This window comes from Cetorhinus maximus, chromosome 4 (genome assembly GCF_964194155.1).
Source record: "Cetorhinus maximus chromosome 4, sCetMax3.hap1.1, whole genome shotgun sequence".
Lineage (NCBI taxonomy): Eukaryota > Metazoa > Chordata > Chondrichthyes > Lamniformes > Cetorhinidae > Cetorhinus > Cetorhinus maximus.
Genome location: NC_135882.1, coordinates 136,654,387 through 136,674,167, shown reverse-complemented (window position 1 = coordinate 136,674,167; position 19,781 = coordinate 136,654,387). Strand labels below are relative to the sequence as shown.

General features: G+C 43.8%; 1 protein-coding gene and 1 long non-coding RNA gene across 3 annotated transcripts in view; one reads left to right on the top strand and one right to left on the bottom strand.

Moving 5' to 3' along the window:
• Window positions 1-19,781, bottom strand: part of LOC144679930 (uncharacterized) — an 871,259-nt gene that overhangs the window by 254,913 nt on the left and 596,565 nt on the right. The gene's annotated exons all lie outside the window — the stretch shown is intronic.
• Window positions 9,311-19,781, top strand: part of LOC144679927 (ALS2 C-terminal-like protein) — a 144,954-nt gene continuing 134,483 nt past the window's right edge. For both annotated transcript variants that reach the window (XM_078540901.1, XM_078540900.1), the window contains exon 1: window positions 9,311-9,444. The gene's annotated coding sequence lies outside the window, so the exon portion shown is untranslated. The remainder of the gene's footprint in view (window positions 9,445-19,781) is intronic.

Below are 19,781 nucleotides of genomic sequence, written 5' to 3'. Positions count from 1 at the left end.
GTCTCTGCGATGGAACAGTCCAGGCAGAGTGCACGTGAAGGCATGAACCTCAGGACAGAGCTTCTCGCTTCCTCCACTGAGAGATTGGCGACTCTCATGGAGAGGGGCTTCGATTGGATTGAGATTCTTCTGATTGGGTTACCCTCTGACCTGCAAGCCCTCACAGCGGTACTGGCCACGGGTGGTCATTCCCAATGTGGGAGATGTTCTGGGCACCAAGTGTCAGCGCTCAGTGCCCATGCATCCGTGGTGAGCAGGGAGGTCCAATGTGACCTCACGTCAGCGCAGCAGCTGCCTGTCATCGCTGTGAGCTCCTTTCAGGGCGCTCCAGATGAGGGCAGCAGCTTCTCTGCCCCTCTGCCAGTGACCGTTGCATCCGTTGAGGCTGCGACAACTGGGGAGGTGCCAGTTCTGGAACTGGCCACTCCCTCCCAGGCAGAGCCATCACAGGCTCCATGGGCCAGAGGACGCCCGCCAAGGTCATCGAGGCCAACAGGACAGCAGAGTCAGCAGGCTGTCTCACAAGCCACTCCGAGCGATGGGGCGCACCCGCGAACGTAAGCATAAGGCACGGTAGGCGCTCAATGGGTATGTCACTGGTGATTTTGTGTTGGCCTTAGATTAGGGAACAAATACTTATGTTTGTCATAGACGTTTCTGTTTTATGTTGGACAGAATAAAGCCCACTTTTCTGACCATGGCTGAGGGTGTTTCCTTTGTGCTGCATTTGTATTTTTTGCAGACATCTCATGAGTGTTTGAGTGGACATTGATGTTTCTGCACTAAGCCCTTAGTTTGAGCTGATGAGGTGGAAGATGTGGCACCTAAGTGCCACAAGTGGAAGTGCCAGGCAATGCTGGTCCTGCTGATCGATGTGTGTGGAGCTAGCTGAAGGTTCTTTGGATTAAAGTGTCCCGGAAGTCCCTGCCTCCTTGGTGTAGTTGTGGGTTGGCGTGCTGCCCCTCATCATTGCATTGTGCTTCCTCATCCTCTGAGCCACTGCTGGAGTCATCAAGTGCAGCCTCATCCACTGTGTCAAGGTCTTCATTGTCAACTGCATCCATCCTTTCCAGCGCAAGATTGTGCAGAACGCAGCAGACTACCACTATCACAGAGACACGATCTGGGGGGTACTGGAGTGCACCCCCTGAGCGGTCCAGGCAACTGAAGCACATCTTGAGAAGACAGTTGGTTCTCTCCACCACAGCCCTTGTGGTTCTCTGGCTCCTATTGTAGCGCTCCTCAGCTTCTGTTCTTGGATAGCGGAGAGGCGGCATGAGCCACCTTCGTTGGGGATAGCCCTCGTCACCCAGCAGCCATCCATCCAGCCGAGCTGGAGCACTGAAGAGCCCTGGCCCCTGGGAGCGTCTGAGGATGTAGGTGTTATGGGAGCTGCCTGGGTACCTTGCACAGACTTGTAGAATCTGCATCCTGTGATCACACACTATCTGCACGTTCATGGAGTGGAAGCTCTTCCCGTTGATGAAGGCACCAGGCTCACCTGCTGGCGCCTTGATGGCTACATGTGTACAGTCTATAGCACCCTGGACACGGGGGAAGCCAGCAATGGCCGTGAAGCCTCTGGCTCGCTGTGTCTGGCTTGCCTGGTCGCAGTGGAAGTCGTCTTCTTATCGTGTCCACGGACAGTCTATACATGGCCCAGCCAGAACTGGACACATTTTTGCGCCTTGTTGTTGAATTCGGCAAGATCTGCAACAGTGCTGGGTTCCTCTAGAGATAGAAATTGCAGGAGATGTTGCATACTGTGGCTCAGTTCCACATTCACAAGTTGTCGGGCAGGTTGTATATCCCCATTTGCTTAGTGACACCTTTGAACAACCTACACCAGTCCTAAGTCTGTTAAGGCACTTCCAGGTTGCCCAGTTGCAATTAGCTCCTGGGGGAAGGCTTTCATCCGGTAGAATTTCCATCGCTGGGGGTTGTTCGAGACTGGCGAGCCAGTCTTTCCACAAGGCGATGCGGGCTTCATATGGGGTTGACTGTAATGGAACAACACTGTTCATGAAGCTCTTCCTTGACTTTTGGCGGCTGGGTGTAGGTGTATAACCATGTAGAGGGTGCCTCTCATCTGATGTTTGACGGAGTCGCTCTTTCTTGCTGGCTACCATTCTTCTTGTATCAGGGTATATAGGCTGTTGGTGTTTGTTGGTTTTAAACAACCTGTTATAAGTTGGCAGCTTGCCTTCAGAACGGCATCCATCTTCTTAGTATGAGTAGATCTTTCCCATGCAGGGCAGGCGTATTCGGCAGTGGAATAGCAAAGAGCAAGTGCACTGGTTCGCAATGTTTTCGAACTTGCTCCCCATTTTGTGTTAGTGAGCTTATTCAGGATGTTGTTTAGTGCGCTCACTTTTGCCTTTGTCTTTTCGATGTGGTTCTTGAAGGTGAGGCATCTGTCAAGGGTGACTCCTAAGTAGATAGGGTGTTCGCAATGCGTCAGTGTTGCTCCACACCAGGTTACTTTAAGCTGGCGTTTGGCTTCACGGTTTCTGAGGTGGAATGCACAAACTTGCGTCCTTGATGAGTTTGCGCGAAGGTGGTTTTCTTCATAGTAGGATGTTAGTCCCTCCAAAGCCTCAGAAAGCGTTTTCTCCACGGTGTTAAAATCAGTGCTTTGGCCAGTGACACATAAGTCATCAGCATATATAAAACAGCATGTGACACCGTCTATAGGTTGGTCATTCATGTAGATATTGTATAGCAGCGGTGCAAGCACACTTCCCTGAGGAAGACCATTCTTCTGAATACGCCACCTGCTACGCTTCCCACCTAGTTCAACATAGAACCGGCGATTCTGAAGCATGCTTTCTAACAGCTCTGTTAAGTGAATATCTTTTGTCATCTCTAGGATCTTGCAGAGGAGGTGCCTATGGTTCACTGTATTGTATGCTGCTGACAGGTCTACAAAACAGCACCTGTTATCATCCCTTGATCCCTTGGGGTCAAGGTAGAAGCATTCAGGTCGTGGCCCTGTTTCAACCAATTCTACCACCACCATGCACAGCAAGTAGTGTATACAACATTTTCGTACCGCAGTGGAAGTGAATGAAGGTAGATACCCGTCTGAACAGAGTGTCTGTAACCTGCTTGACACAAGTGTGGACAGCTGATTGGGAGACACTGCAAAGATCATCCACCGACCCCTGGAAGGAGCCAGAGGCATAAAAGGGGTGGGCAACTGAGCTTCAGAGCCACTGGCATGGGGTGTCCACCCACACAGTTAGGGGAGATCTCAGGGCCAATCATCTGACAGATGTAGTTGACTGTCTCCCTTGAGAGTCGGACCCTCCTTCGGCACTGCACCTCAGTCCTACTGAGGTAGCTGCTTCACCGCCTGTATACCCTGGCAGCAGGATAGTGGCGTTTTCTGCGGCCCCTTCCGCCTTGGACAACCTCTTGGCCCTGCGCCCCTTGTGCCTGCGCCTGGCCTCCCAAAGGTGGCTCCCCTGGAGGCTGATTGTCTTGTCCTGGCCTCCTCCTTATTCTATCCCTCCCTTCCTCCTCAGAGGAGCTGCCTCCAGTGGAGATGTCATGTGTGATGATCCCCGACCTTGTTGCCAGTAGTGATATGCCCACAACCAGGATCGTAGATCTGTGGAGACATTAACATTGGCTCCCGTTCTCCAGGTTACCGCTTGGTCAATTGTCATGTATCTTTAACTGTGTGTAATGCCTCCATTTACTTCCCGTTCTCATATCTACACTTGCGCATGTATCACCTGTCATAATTACCTCGTATGGTCCATGCCTGTTCGCTCCGGGCTCACCTTGACCATCACCTGTCGGTCTCTGACTTCCTTCCTTAACTCATGCAATTGCTTACTTATTTCCCTCACATAGTCTCGCATCCTTCCTTTTAGTGGTCCTACATCTCCCACTCCTAATATGATTCCCTCGTGTCACTGCATTGGTCTCCTTGTCATTATTTCAAATGGGGTGAACCCGGTGGTCCTGCTTGGGGTAGCCCCTAAGGCACATTAGAATATTGGGCTGTTCCCTGTCTCTTGAATTGCTTTTGTGATTGATGTTTTTTTTTAAGTTCAGTTCATCCTTTCCAACATCCCCGAGCTCTGTGGCTGGTAGGGAATGTGAAATTTCTGTTTATATTTAAATTTGTACATTTCTTTAATGACTCTTCCTGTGAAATGAGTTCCCTGATCTGAATCCATCTGGATAGGCCCCCTCCACTCCTTCCAGTCTGCTGTCTCCTGCTGCTGTCCCACGTCGGATCTCAATTCCTTTCAACTGCTGACCCAATTCTACAAAGCACCTTCTTATCCTATCTTTCAATGGCTCAGTAATTTCACTTCCAGTGATGGTTCTCTCTGCGAGCCACTTAATTCTGTCTGTCATCATAGTGTTAATCCTGTGGCCTTACTTTTTGTACCTCACAGGCACATTAATACAATCAGCAATACATCTATTTAGCCTTTTTCCAGCTTTCCCGTTACCTGTATCCATCTTGTGGTAAATTGTTGTTAAGTATTATTTCTCCCTACATTTCAATTCCTGAACTACAGATTCCACATAGTTTTACTAAGTTTTTTTTCCCCTGACCATGATCATCTTAAGGTTCTCGTGATATCAGTTTTTCTATTGTCTTGATTGTTTATAATGTTTCCTTGCTCTTTAAGCTGTATTAACTATTCCATGTCAATGAGGATCTCTGTCTCTAGATCCTTGCTATCTCCCCCTGTGTGTTTCCAATGTCTCAGCTGATGGACAGATTATCAAATTCACTTCCCTTAAAAAAGTTTGTATATTGTGTGCTCTTTCCCTAACTCTTTCTCCTACTTGCCTCATACCATTTTACACATGCAACAGCTACCATCTTATCTTGTTCAGGTTGCCTGGAGAGACTTTAAAATAAATAAAATATTCTCATAACCGTTTTAAAAACAGAAATCAGGCATTGACATGTTCCTTATCTTCTCCTCAAACAACATTTTATTGTCTCAAAAGTAACCCACAAAATTGTGTCTGACCCGTTTCTTTTAGAATTATCCCAGATTTATTAACTCGGCCAAAAATTGGATTTCTGCCAAACTTTGTCAAGGTCTTGAGCTTAGCTTCATATTTTGGGGACAGACTTACAAATACAAAAGCTTGCAGCATTTGAATTAGTGCCAATTGTTGTCAAACCTTTTAAAATGAAAAATTCTCTTTTGAGAAATTATCAGGAACCAAACCTCAAATTTTAAACTTTGTAAGAACTGTAATTTACACTATTAAAATTAAAACAACCTCTTTCTTATGTGTATTGAGTTGTATCCAAGTTATAATTCCCATATGTTTATTGACACATTCTTTATCTTAGATAGCATCCTAGTGATTCAAAAGTAGCCTGTTAAATTACACTGCACTTTACATCTCAAGATTGTCCCAAATTCAAATTACAGTGCTGTTGGGATGCAGATTTGCTTTCATGTTTAATTCATCTCATCAAAAGAAACCCCTTTTTATCCATTGGAACCACCTCGACCGTGTGTTTATGCCTTTTGGTTTTCCTAGAATCCCTTTGAATTTCAGGTAATCTTTTTTTTCTCCTCAGAATTTTAGAATACTAAATCGTATGAGTTAATGTAACTCGTATGTATCAATCCCAATCAGCTTGGAAGCTGGTGATACTAGTCTGCAAGGGGGTGGTACAAAGGTTGATTCATCTAACCCTGTTTAACAACTTAAAACTCTCATATTCTAAATGAAACTTCAAATAGCAGTGAGGGAAATAAAGGGATCTTGAAGGCTCCACCTATAGGGACAATCAAACTGACAAAAGCTCACATTTCCCCAGCTCCTGCCTGTCAGTGCTTATTAACCCCCTAGGGGTACCCCCCTTTTCTTTCTCTTTCTCTCTCTCTCTCTCTTCAGCACAAGCAGCTCTTGTAACTCAGATCAATTCATTTTTTTTAAGTGACAGAAAATTCAGTAGCGGAACTTTCGGGTCCCAATCATCCTTCCACATTTTCAGGAAAATCTCGTCATCCCGCACGGGACATTATACACCCACAATTCGTCTCTCCCTCCCCCAAGGCTTCCTTAACTGCCTCCTCAAAGTCCCCATGCAGGGCTCGCCTTCTCCCGATCTGGGACGTCCCCAGGTTTCGCCCAGTCTCCACTTCTAGACTGCAGGGGTAATCTTCCCCAGATATCCCCTGGGCATTTAGCCTTCACCAGTATGTGGGTATCAAAGGGGTGCATTGCATGGAAATCTTGTATTTCCCGCAGTTTGGTCCAAAAATCTGGGTTGCTATGCCGAGTTTTAAGTCTCAGCAGTTCTTTAAGCAAAACCTGCTTCTCCCCTGAGCTGAATGGTACATGCTTAACTTTCTTCATAACCCTCTCAATCTCCTCATCCTCCCCCTATTCCTCAGCCCCCTTTCTCCCTTCGGTTTTTAATTCGCCTTTCCTGACTTTACTTTTCCTAACAGTTACTGCCATAGGGGCCATGGGATTCAACGGGCACAGTGGGGCGGTTAGTTCGCGTGAGGGTGGTTTTGTCCCAACTCCATCGTAGGTTTCTCCTTCGGAGCTCTCCTCTTGATCAGTATCACTACAAACTGCCGCCACTGATCTGATCTGTCCTGAATCTGACCTTGTCTCTCTCTCTCTCTCTCTCTCTCTCTCTAATCGACTGGAACTTAGTATTAACCCGTCTGCACAACTGCAGGAACAAGATGTACCCCTTTCTTTTCCTTATCCTTTTTCTGCTCTATCCACCACTCTTTTTGTTCTCTGGGGGTTCCCTGTGGATTCCACCCGTCCTTCTGCATTTTTGTGATTAGTCTTGACTGTTGTTCTGCTATGAACCTCGTAATGGAGTCCACGGTTCCCCAGGCGAGTTCTATAGCACTATTCTGTTTCCCTGACGGCACTCTGTTCTTATTCCCATCTATCTCTGCGCGGTACGTTCGCGCGGCCCTAACAACTTAGTTTCTTGTGGTATGTGCGGTTTCACTTATTTCACTGGGGCCTGGCCTCCCTGCGCGGCTTCGGTTATGGTTATATTTTAAACCGTCACCCACCAGCACGGCTCCGCCTCCTCTTTTCGGTAGTGGCCCCGCCAGCCCGCCTGCGCGGCCCCGCCTCCTACCCTGGCGCCTCCTATCTCCTGTCCTGAGTCCTCCTCCCGATTCTTTTGATACTTGACAGGACCATTCTCGGGTAGGCTTACTGCACTATGGGTGGTAAATAAATATACTCACCCACTTTGCAGAGCCGTCCCAAGGGTCCAATCCGATTATCCTGCCGACTACGTCAAACTGTTGTGGTCACTTTGACAAACGGACCACAGAAGTCTCGTGTACACCTTTCTGTTGTTTGCAATCACATTGGCAGTTAAAGGTTACCAGATGAACCCTGCACAGCCTTAGGGCCTGCAAACAACAGAAAGGCCTTGGAAGCCGGACTACAGTCAGAGCATTGGCAATAACAACTAAGATTAATTGTGCTCTTCAACAGATAGGGGAAGAACAGATGGTCCTAGTTTAGGTAGGAGGGAAGGTCTCTGCCTGGGTGAAAAATAGGTACATACGATGCATGTACCTGTTATTAGAGATGTCTGTTTAATGTAAACCTATATGTTGACGAGATCGGAATCTGGAAACTGTTCTTGTACGTGACCAATAATGTATAAATATGTTGAACACTTGTAATTTAGCGGAGTGCTATCTCAAGCTGCATTGAGATGGTTCTCCCCTTGCAATTGCTCGAATAAACGATCGTGACCTGTACCTGAGACTCCTGTGGCCCGTTTGTCAAAGTGACCACAATAACCTCGACCGCGATTTCATGCTGGCTGGCCAGTTAACGGTCAGACAGCATGAAAGACACACTGAGAAACTCAGCTCAGCTGGGGTGGGGGTGGCAGGAGGGTGAGCGCAAAGTCTGCGCGGGCATGGAGGAGTGCGCACTGAAAGCTCCATAAAGGCAGGGAGCTGCCTCAGGGAGCTGAAGATTTGTAGAAACAGAAATAAAGATTTTAAAAATGGGAGAAACATGTCCCCACATATGACTCAGTCACATGAACAGGGACATATTAAAAATGATGCCTAAAAATTTTAACTTTAAAAAAAATTACTGTTGGGAACCTCATCCTGCCTGTGGATGAGGTTTCATAAAAAATCCAAAGGCGGCTTGGCGAATTCACTCGCCCGCCAACTGTAAGATTGGACAGGCAGCGAAAAATTGCTTTTAATTAATTGATTAAGGGCCTTAAGAGGGCCCTTATTTCTGGTGCATAAAACTCTCTACAGAGAGAACTTGCTTCAACTGTTTTCCCTTTTACTTTTTTGAGCAACCAATCAAACTAAAGGGTGTGTGCCCGACGACTGAAATATTGCCCAACACCATCGTACGTTATTTTACACCCCATCGGGTCGTTTTCCAGTCTTCATTCTTTTATGGGATGTGGGTGTTGCTAGCAAGGCTGCCACTTGTTGCTTATCACTAGTTGCCCTTGAACTGAGTGATTTGCTTGATCTTTGCAGAGGGCAGCTAAGAGTCAAACACATTGCTGTCAATCCGGAGCCAGCCAATGGCAGATTTCCTTCCCCAAATGTGAGCCAGACAATGGCAGATTCCCTTCCCCAAATTACATTAGTCAACCAGATATGCTTTAACAAATGCTGATAGTTGTCATGATCTTCCTCACTGAGACTAGCTTTATAATTTCAGGTTTATTAACTGAATTTAAATTCCACCAGTTATTGTAGTGAGATTTGACCCCATGTCCCCAGACCATTAGCCTGGAACTTTGGATACTGTCTAGTGACATTACCACTATGTCACTGTCTCTTCTTGGAGTTTCATTGCTTCATGGTTTAACTCTGCCAGAGCCACGACTGGCACTTCAGGGGTGGTGGGATGTGGGGTGTCCCCAGGCTCTTGACAACAGGATCCTGTGCGTCTGTGCGGACAGCGTGTGTACACTCCATAATTAGGCAAAGAGAACTTCTATACGTGCAGATTTCTTTGCAGATTTGTTTGGCAATTCTTTATGATGGGTTTCTGTGAGCACCACACCTAAACTGACCAAATAATACTGACAATGTACTTCTTTGTTTAGTTCTGCGTGCTTCTGTTTCGGTTTATGTGCCATGCATATTTTGTGGACATAGCAACATAAAGGATATGATAAAATAATGCAGTGACATGATTGAGGATTTTTATACAATTCGTAAACAGATTACAGGGAGGGTTCCAGATTCTGGGAAGGTACACCAGTCATCACTATGGTTACTAGGAATTCAGGCAAAGCAACATGGGAGAGGAGGAGCATGATTGCTGAACTGTACTTCCTTACTGATGTAGTTTACACTACACATCAATAATTCTGGTTTCACAACCTCACTTTGCTCTCTGACATGGTAGATGTGAAACATTGGTTTAAACAGGCCAACTCAGATGTTGCAGCGACTCCAGGTAAGACAATGGAGCTTTCCTATAAAAATGCCTGTTATCATACTGCAAATAATTCTGCAAGGATTTTTTTGAAAAGTAATTACTAGATTTATTCTAAAAGGAGCTAATCTCGTCACGCTGTTTTGAGGTGGGGGGTGTGGTGGTGGGAGTGATGATTCCTAAATCTTTAGTTTGAGCTGTTTTGTGAATTTAGAATCAGTCAGGACAAAGATGTTATCAGTTGCTGTGATAGCCTGTCCTTGGCAAGCATTGCAAGCTGCTGAATCAGCCCTCCTTTTTTTTAAAATTTCTGTTCTCTTCCTCTCTCTTAGTAATTGAGCTGTAATGATTAAAACTTGTTGCAATGTAACTTTGCACAATGCTGAGATTTGCAAACCAGCATTATGGCTACAATGGAAAGCTAAGAGGTCGAGGGGAATCACCATCCATCTTCCGTATAGATTTATTTCCCGTTTCCCACATTTCCCCTGCACATAACTCAGGCACTTGATACATGGAACTTTCCCCACAATCCACGGAAATAAGGGTGTGTGTTCAGCAATTATGTTTGACCTTTTTTGTATGAAACATGCAAAGTTGCGTTGTGGACATAATTCAGCACTGCAGTGAGACGTTGGAATGCACCCAGCAGTAGCAAAAGAGCCTGGCACAATCTCAAGAAATGGTAAAAATGCTCAGCGCGCAGTTCTGTGCACAGTGCTGGAAAATGTATGCACCCATTATATTCAGCTCCTGTTATTAACCAGTTGAATCTGGTAGGAAAGGGTGTTTCCCTTGAATAAGGAACTACTCCTACCCGCTGTCACAATCTGATTCCTTGCAGTTAAATGTTTCCAACCATGGGTGGTCCTTTTTTTTTGAAAAGTGAACAAACTTAATTCGAGTGCAATCACACAGCACAGGCTACCATAATAGCCAAGGTTCAGTTAAGCACTCAAGCCTCTGCATCAGCCAGTAGTTTATGGGTTCAAGACTCCAAAGACTTCAGAGCATTTAGATTGGTACCTCAGTGCTATTCTGAGGTAGTGCTGTACTGTTGATGAGACATAATCGGAGGGCCTCAGGTTGATGTAAAAGATATCCTGGCACATTTTTGAAGAGCAGCAGGGGAGTTATTCCGGGTGTCCTGGCAACTACTTATCCCTCTACCATAATTTAATATAATCTGGTCATTATCGTATTGTTTTTGGGCCCTTGCTGTGCACAAATTGGCCATTGTGTTTTCTACACTACAAAAGCTCTTCACTGACTGTGAAGTTTCTTTCTTTCCAAAATTAACCGGAACACGCAAACTGCCAAGTTTTGTGCATGGAATTGTTTGGCAAACAATTTTAAAATGTGATTTGCTTTTAAAAGATATTGTCATCAATTCAGGGAGATGGGAACTGGTATTTTTAAAGTTTTAAATTTATACGAAAATGCTTTATATATGTAAAAACTATAAAAAGGGCTGCTATTCCGAGCTGCCAGATTACAATGACGTAGTGCAACTTTTGTATACTTCTAATTACACAAAGTCAAAACTGTGATTATCACCATACAGCCCAGAGTGCAGCAGCTTAGTTGTCAGCACGCTATTTACATGCATTTGTACCTATGCAGAAATTGTGAAGGAAGTTGTAAAGTGCATCTTTGGAATCTGACAGGTGCTTCAGAAGACTTATATAAAAATGGAGCTTCTACATCACCTTTACAAGATAAAGAAGTAAATGTGCTGTTAGGGATAAGAGTCCAAATTAGAGTCAAGATTATTGCTTAAGTTATCTGTTTAGAAAGAATGATTCAATTTGAATTACACTCATGTCTAAAATTCTATCAGCCTTAAATATAGTTTTCATAAACATGAAAAAGAAACCATCTAACCTACACAAAACTCAATCCCTTTTCTATAAATAGAAAAGAAAAAGGCGAGGATTGATAAGTTGAGGGACTTGGTTTTGATATTTTGGATGCAGTGCCTTCATAAGTGCACCTGGCAATCTTCACTGTCCATATTCTTGATTGTTGATTGTTCACCGCTCTGTTTAGATGTGATCGGACTTGCTGAGCATTTCTAACATTCACTATTTTCATTTCAGATCCCCTCATATTTGCAGGACTTTTATTTCAGTCACTTATAACCTCTTCCAGCCCTACAACCCCTCCAAGGACTCTGCTTTCCTCCAATTTTGTATCTTATGCATTTCCCACTCCTTTGCCACACCATGGGTGGCCATGCCTTTAGCTACCTAAACTCCCTACTCTGAAATTCCTTCCCCTTTTTAAGACAAACCATAAGACATAGGAGCAGAAATTAAGCCATTCGGCCCATCGAGTCTGCTCCGCCATTCAATCATGGCTGATAAGTTTCTCAACCCCATTCTCCCGCCTTCTCCCCGTAACCTTTGATCCCCTTACCAATCAAGAACCTATCTATCTCGGTCTTAAATACACTCAATGACCTGGCCTCCACAGCCTTCTGTGGCAATGAATTCCATAGATTCACCACTCTCTGGCTAAAGAAGTTTCTCCTCATCTCTGTTCTAAAAGGTCTTCCCTTTACTCTGAGGCTGTGCCCTCGGGTCCTAGTCTCTCCTACTAATGGAAACATCTTCCCCATGTCCACTCTATCCAGGCCTTTCAGTATTCTGTAAGTTTCAATCAGATCCCCCCTCATCATTCTAAACTCCATCGAGTATAGACCCAGAGTCCTCAAACGTTCCTCATATGTTAAGCCTTTCATTCCTAGGATCGTTCTCGTGAACCTCCTCTGGACCCCCTCCAGGGCCAGCACATCCTTCCTGAGATACGGGGCCCAAAATTGCGCACAATATTCTAAATGTGGTCTGACCAGAGCCTTATAAAGCCTCAGCAGCACATCCCTGCTTTTATATTCTAGTCCTCTTGAAATAAATGCCAACATTGCATTTGCCTTCCTAACCGACTCAACCTGCAGGTTAACCTTAAGAGAATCCTGGACTAGGACTCCCAAGTCCCTTTGCACTCCAGATTTCTGAATTCTCTCCCCATTTAGAAAATAGTCTATGCCTCTATTCTTCCTACCGAAGTGCATGACCTCACACTTCCCCATGTTGTATTCCATCTGCCACTTCTTTACCCATTCTCCTAACCTGTCCAAATCCTTCTGCAGCCTCCCTGCCTCCTCAATACTACCTGTCCCTCCACCTATCTTTGTATCATCTGCAAACTTAGCCAGGATGTCCTCAGTTCCTTCATCTAGATCATTAATGTATAAAGTGAAAAGTTGTGGTCCCAACACTGATCCCTGCGGAACTCCACTAGTCACCAGCCGCCATCCTGAGAAGGACCCCCTTATCCCCACTCTCTGCCTCCTGCCAAACAGCCAATCTTCTATCCATGCTAGTACCTTGCCTCTGACACCATGGGCTCTTATCTTACTGAGCAGCCTCCTGTGCGGCACCTCGTCAAAGGCCTTCTGGAAGTCCAAGTACATAACATCCATTGACTCTCCTTCGTCTAACCTACTCGTTACCTCCTCAAAGAATTCTAACAAATTTGTCAGGCATGACCTCCCCTTGATGAAACCATGCTGACTTTGCCCTATTTTATCATGCACTTCCAAGTATTCTGAAATCTCATCCTTAATAATGGACTCTAAAATCTTACCAATGACCGAGGTCAGGCTAATCGGCCAGTAATTTCCCGTCTTTTGCCTCACGCCCTTCTTAAACAGGGGGGTTACATTAGCGATTTTCCAGTCCTCTGGGACCCTCCCTGACTCCAGTGATTCCTGAAAGATCACCACTAACGCCTCCACTATCTCTTCAGCTATCTCCTTCAGAACTCTGGGGTGTAATCCATCTGGCCCAGGTGATTTATCCACCTTCAGACCTTTCAGTTTTCCTAGCACTTTCTCCTTGGTAATGGCCACCATACTCACCTCTGCCCCCCGACTCTCTTGAACTTTGGGATGTCACTCGTGTCTTCCACCGTGAAGACTGACGCAAAGTACCTATTCAGTTCCTCCGCCATTTCTTTGTTCCCCATTACTACTTCTCCAGCGTCATTTTCCAGCGGCCCAATGCCCACTTTTGCCTCTCTCTTACCCTTTTTATCTAAAAAAAACTCTTGCAATCTTTTATATTACTGGCTAGTTTACCCTCATATATAATCTTCTCCCTCCTTATTTCTTTTTTAGCTATTGGTCTTTGTAGGCTTCCCAATCCCCTGGTTTCCCACTGCTCTTCGCCTCATTGTATGCTTTCTCTTTAGCTTTTATGCTGTCCCTGACTTCCCTTGTCAGCCATGGTTGCCTCGTCCTCCCTTTAGTATGCTTCTTCTTCCTAGGGATGAATTTTTGCTGTGTCTCCCAAATTACTCCCAGAAACTTCTGCCATTGCTGTTCCACTGTCTTTCCTGCTAGGCTCATCTCCCAGTCAATTCTGGCCAGCTCCTCCCTCATGCCTCTGTAGTTGCCTTTATTCAACTGTAATACCGTTACATCTGATTCCAGCTTTTTCCTCTCAAATTGCAGGGTAAATTCTATCATATTATGGTCACTTCCTCCTAAGGGCTCCTTCACCTTAAGCTCCCTTATCAAATCTGCCTCATTACACATCACTAAATCTAGAATTGCCTATCCCTAGTGGGCTCCACCTTTACACACCTTTAAAATCTACCTCTGAGTAAGCTTTTTGCTATCCACCTTCTTTGACTGATTCTCCATTTTCATCTCTTGTGTTCCTGTAAAGCACTTTGGGGTGTTTTACTGAGTTAAAGGTGCTTTGTGAATGCAAATTGTTTTCTTTGTGCAAGGCTCTCCCAAGCCTTTTAGTGCCTTGGCTGTTAGTACATTGTTTTCTGTTCCCAATGTCTTTCCATTGCATAAGTGTGGTGATCTTTTACATCATTTACCAGTTTCCCCCTTTTCTAGTAAGCAGGCTGCAGACATTAAACCATTATCTTCCTCTTTTGTGCTGCATTATTTTCCGCTGCTACCTTTGTTTTGATTTCCAATGAATCATAAAGCTTTGAAGGGGGCCATTAAGTTCTTTTGAGTTTGTGCTAGCTCTTTGAAAGAGCTACCTAATTAGTCTAACTTCGCCCCCTCTCTCCCCATACCCCTGCACATTTTTTCTTTTCAATTATCTATCCAATTCCCTTTTGGAAGTTACTTCGGCATCTTCTTCCACCACCATTCATCTGCATTTCAGATCACAACTCTCTGCATCATAATGACTTAAAACCTTAACTTCCCCATAGTTATTTTGCTGATTACTATACGTCTGTGTCCCCTGATCACTGGCCTTACTGTCAGGAGAAACAGTTCTCTATATTTACTATATTACAATCCCTCATAATTTTGAACACCCATTTTCCTTTGACAAGCATCTTCGACCTTCTCTGCTCTAAAGAGAACAATCCTAGTTTTTCCAGTCTCTTCACATAACTGAAATCTGTCCTCCTTGAATGGTCTATACCTATACTGTGTATATATTCTTTTTACAAATTCGAGTACATACTCTGTTTATTTCTGACTTGCTAAATTTAGAGTTTTTCCCCTTCTTATTTGACTTGGTTACATTATTTTTCTGGTTATTTCAAAGATATGCTTTGACAAGTTGGTTTTGAAGTGTTACTGACTGAACCGATCCTTAATATTAACCCACACCAGTCAGATTTGATATTTCAACTGTGGCAAAGGCATATTGACTAAATGAAAGTATTTGACAAACCTTTTCCCATCAGTTTAACACATGACATGACGTAAATGGGATTGAACCGCACCATTGGGTAACCTAAAAGATTGCATTATAATGAATTCCTCTCCCCTGAAGAAACATGAGCATTTCATCATACACTTCCTTATAAAGATGATGACCTGGTGCCCTAGTGTTACAGAAACGAAATGGAAAAATAAATGGGAAAATGTCAATTCTGCAATAAGATTGCCCACATTATAATGTGACTATATTCCAAACGTACTTTATTGGCTCTGAAGTATTTTGAGGATGTGAAAGATGCTGTATAAGGCAAATTCTTTCTGCTCTTGACGATCTGAAAATGAAACATGAAAGTAGAGCCATCAACATCTTGAAGAGTGAGATTTTCGATAAGCTTATTCATTCTGATTGAAAGGTGCCACCTTGGCGTGATCTCTGTCAGATGTTTCTCGTTTTAGATCCTCTTGGGCACAATGGTGTTCTCTAGCCAGTTGCCTACAAAAATAATGTTAAACTATTTTTAAAAAAACACAAATTGGCATCAGGAACAATGAAGTTTGTTACATTTACTATTATAAGTGTTTCTTTTGTTTTGGAGGAGGAGGTATATTTTTATGGTCCTGGTTAGAGGTCCTGTTAAGGGGTCAGTTTCTCATTTGAGACATCTATTGTCAATGTCAAGCATAAGCACATTGAGAATGCAGAGTAAATCTCCCTCTACTCCCTGAATCATGTTTTTCCCTCCAACTTCTGAAGGGATACTTCTGATGTGACTCTCCTGTACGCCTGGCTTCTGTGACTGAGATTGCCAATTTAGGAGATGGTTTATTGGGATTACTGCAAATGAAATTCATATTGGACTCTTGCAGACAGCAGATGAAGGGTATTTCAACTGGTTACTCAAATTTGTTTTGACTTGTAATCAGATGTCCTTTAGCTTTTTTGATTAAATGAATTCGAAACCTTTGAGAGTGAGGCGATGTCTTATCTAGAATAATCCATAGACTGAAATGAGTTTACAAGGTAATGAACCAATTGAATCGTCCTGATCAAGGTCAGCCAGCAAGGATTTATTCTTTAAATAGCGATCAATGGGAGAGAAAATATGAATTCATTTGATACAATAGCAAAATACAGTGGATGCTGGAAATCCGAAATGAAAATGCTGGAAGCAGGCCTGACAGCATCTCTGGAGAGAGAAACAGAGTTAACGTTTCAGGTCTGTGATCTTTGTTAATGTATCAGTAATTGCTATGCATAGCAATTAAATTGTTAAAGACAATTGCTAGTTAAAACAGGTGATGGGCATTGATAGTCCCATCAAAATAGTATAAATAGATACAGTTGGAACACTCTAGTGCGGTAGGTACTAGGAAGTCTGTCACACTGAAGAGTTGTCCCAAGAATAAGCCAACTTGTGCGAAAAGACTAGCTTTGGACTTATTCTTCCACCACAAGCACTCATTGTGAGTAACATAGTAACAGAGGATGAACTTCAAGCTTTGGTGATTGATTGCTGTATATGAAGTTTATTGTCTCAGTCCTCTAAGGGAAAAGAAGGCATATTGCTGTTGACAATTTAAGTTACAGAATGGCGAAAGGACGGTGCAAAGTCTCACGCTTTGACTTTCCACCAATTTTTTCTGAACCTGAACCATATTGCGAATGGAAGAACAAGGTGGAAACGTGGACATGAGTTACCTCTTTACCCCGGAAGAAGCAAGGTATGGCCTTGGCTTTATCATTTCCAGAAAAGCGTATGATCAGTAGTAAAGTATTTTCAGAAATGGAAGCGGATGATTTGGACATTGAAGAGGGATTGACGCATCTATTACAATTTTTGGATAGGTGTTACAAAAAAGATGCGTTATTGGAAGTGTATGAAGCTTGGACAATCTTTGATAGATTTTGGAAAACAGATGATCAGTCCATGGAAGACTATATTGTGGATTTTGATAAATGGTACAAAAGACTACAGATATTTGAACTTAAAAGCTGGAGTTGATATTGGCATTTAAGTTGCTGGTTTTCCCACATTGATAGACTTTTAGTACTGATGGAGGTTCAATTCCATGGGAAAGACTCTCCTAGATCAAATGGCTGTTGCCCTAAAAAAAATTCTGGGGAAACAGTCATTCCTAGCTACTTTCTTAGCAAACATGAATAACTATGCCATGAAACAAAGGATGGAGGATTCTGTGGTGGCTGAATTTCTAGATCGACCAAATATCTGATAAAGGTTCCAATAGGAAGACGGGGTTAATGACAGGAGGTCTGAAAATGGTCGCAATCTTAGCCAATTTGAGAGTCGGGCTAAAAAGCGGGTCTGGGATGGTGACCATAGATGGTTAAACCCAAAAAAATACATGGGGAATGGTTAATCGGTGGTGTTTTGGGTGTGATTCTCAGTGTCATTACATGATGAATTGGCCACAGCGAAAGAATCCAAGAGATGGATTCTCCTGAAAAAGCTGAAAATGATTATCGTGACTGCCATGATGGAATGGTGTTTGTCACAGAGTTTGAATCCAGCGATGAATATCTTAATGGTCTATCTCTTCAGCTGTGCAGTTCTAGACAACGGTTGCACTTCCACGGTGTGTGGCATGGAGTGGCTTAACTGCTCCCTGGAGAGTCTCGATGAGGCAGACCGGTGGAAGGTCAAGGAGTATGAAAGCGCTACTTGCTTCAAGTTTGGAGACGCCACATCCACATCCTCCAAAAAGGTAGTCCACCCTTGTAAGATAGCAGGGATCAGTCTGTTCCTCAGTATTGATGTAGTTTCTAGCAAGATACTGCTAATGTTAAGTCAATCTGTGATGAAAAAGACTCAGATGGCACTAGATATAAAGAATGATGACATGAGCGGTTGTGTTTGGGGAAAATGTGGATCTACATTTTACGCGATCAGGCCATTACTGCCTGACATTAAGGAAGCCAGAGATTTCTCATCAAAAAATTCATGAAGTTTTGTTAACTTCTGGAAATAAGAATTTGGTGGACAAAAAGATGACCATTTGGAAGTTACATAGTTTGTACAGCCGGCGCCACAGAAACTGAAAACTCTATTGCGAGATGCTGGAGTGGTTGACCTTATTGAGCAAATCACTGCTCAGTGTGAAGTTTGTATTAAGTATTGCAAGACACCACCGCGTCCTGTTGTGAGCTTGCCAGTAGCCAGGGAGTTTAACGACGCAGTGGCAATGGACTTGAAAGTTTGGGACAAGGATAGGGTTTTTTTTTAACTACACTTCATAGATATGGCAGTCAGATTTGGCCTATCCACTGTAATACATAGTAAGGACAAATGGACCATTGTTGATATGGTCATGGAGAAATGGGTGAGACCAGTATTAGGAACACCAATGAAATTCCTGACAGATAATGGTGGGGAATTTGCCAACGAGGTATTTCGAGATATGTGTGAAAATTTAAGCATCATAGTTATGCACACTGCAGCTGAGAGTCCATTTAGTAATGGTCCTTGCGAGAGAAACCATGCAGTGATAGACAACACGTTACATAAAATATTGTCCGATCAACCAGGTTGCAAATTGTAAATGGCGCTGGCCTGGGCAGGGCATGCAGACAGCTCTTTGCAAATGGTTGAGGGGGTACGGTCCATACCAGTTAGTGTATGGAAGGAATCCAAAGTTGCCTTCAGTGTTATCAGATGCTCCCCCTGCTCTAGAAGGGACTAGCATTAGCTGCACTTTTTCCTGCTCATTTGAATGGCTTTGCATGCAGGCAGAAAAGATTTGATTAAAGCTGAGGTTTCGGGGAAAATTCGGTGAGCCCTACGGCACCACATAAGACCATCAGGAGTACAGTTTAGACAAGGAAACATGGTATGTTACAAAAGGAAAGGCTGGAAAGAGTCTGGCAAGGTGATGGGGAATGATGGAAAAGTAATAATTGTGCAACACGGCATCAAACTGTTAGGGTACATTCTTCGAGGTTAATTGGCACTGGCTATACCTTTTACAAGTTCTAAACAGGACATAGAAAACGAAGAGGCACCATGCATTTCTCTCACACACACACACACACACACACACACACATACGCGCGCACACGTTTGGCAGTTATGAGGAGCAGACTACGGCAGATAGAGGGTTGAATGACAATGAGCAAAATAACACGGAGGTACAGGATAAGGCTATTCATCCAAAAGGGCAACTACTCAAAGTAGGAACAAAGGTAACATACATGCCAGAAGAGGACAGTGTGTGGAGAGATGCTACAATCATAGGGAGAGCAGGAAAGGCCACTGGTAAATACAAACATTAGCTAAATGTGCAGAATAAAGGACAGGAGACAAAACCCATGGATTGGCAAACCTAGGTAAAGATAAGGAAGCCCAGAAAGCACAGTACGAGTTCTGACAGTAAACAAAAAGTAGTCGTGACCCCAGAAAGAAAATCACGGACTTGCAAACGGGATTCTGCTTGCACAGGAGAAAGATCATATAGTAACAGTCCAGGAAGGGAGAGGAATGTGATTAAAAGTCATAGCTTGACAAGAACGATGACTATAGAACAAGCTAGGAATGTCCGTAGAAGTCCTTTTGACCGAGAGGTTTTAGTAGCTGCTAATAAATTGGAAAATAAGCTGATAAAGGAAGCCAAACAGAAAGATTTGGAAGGAATTTGG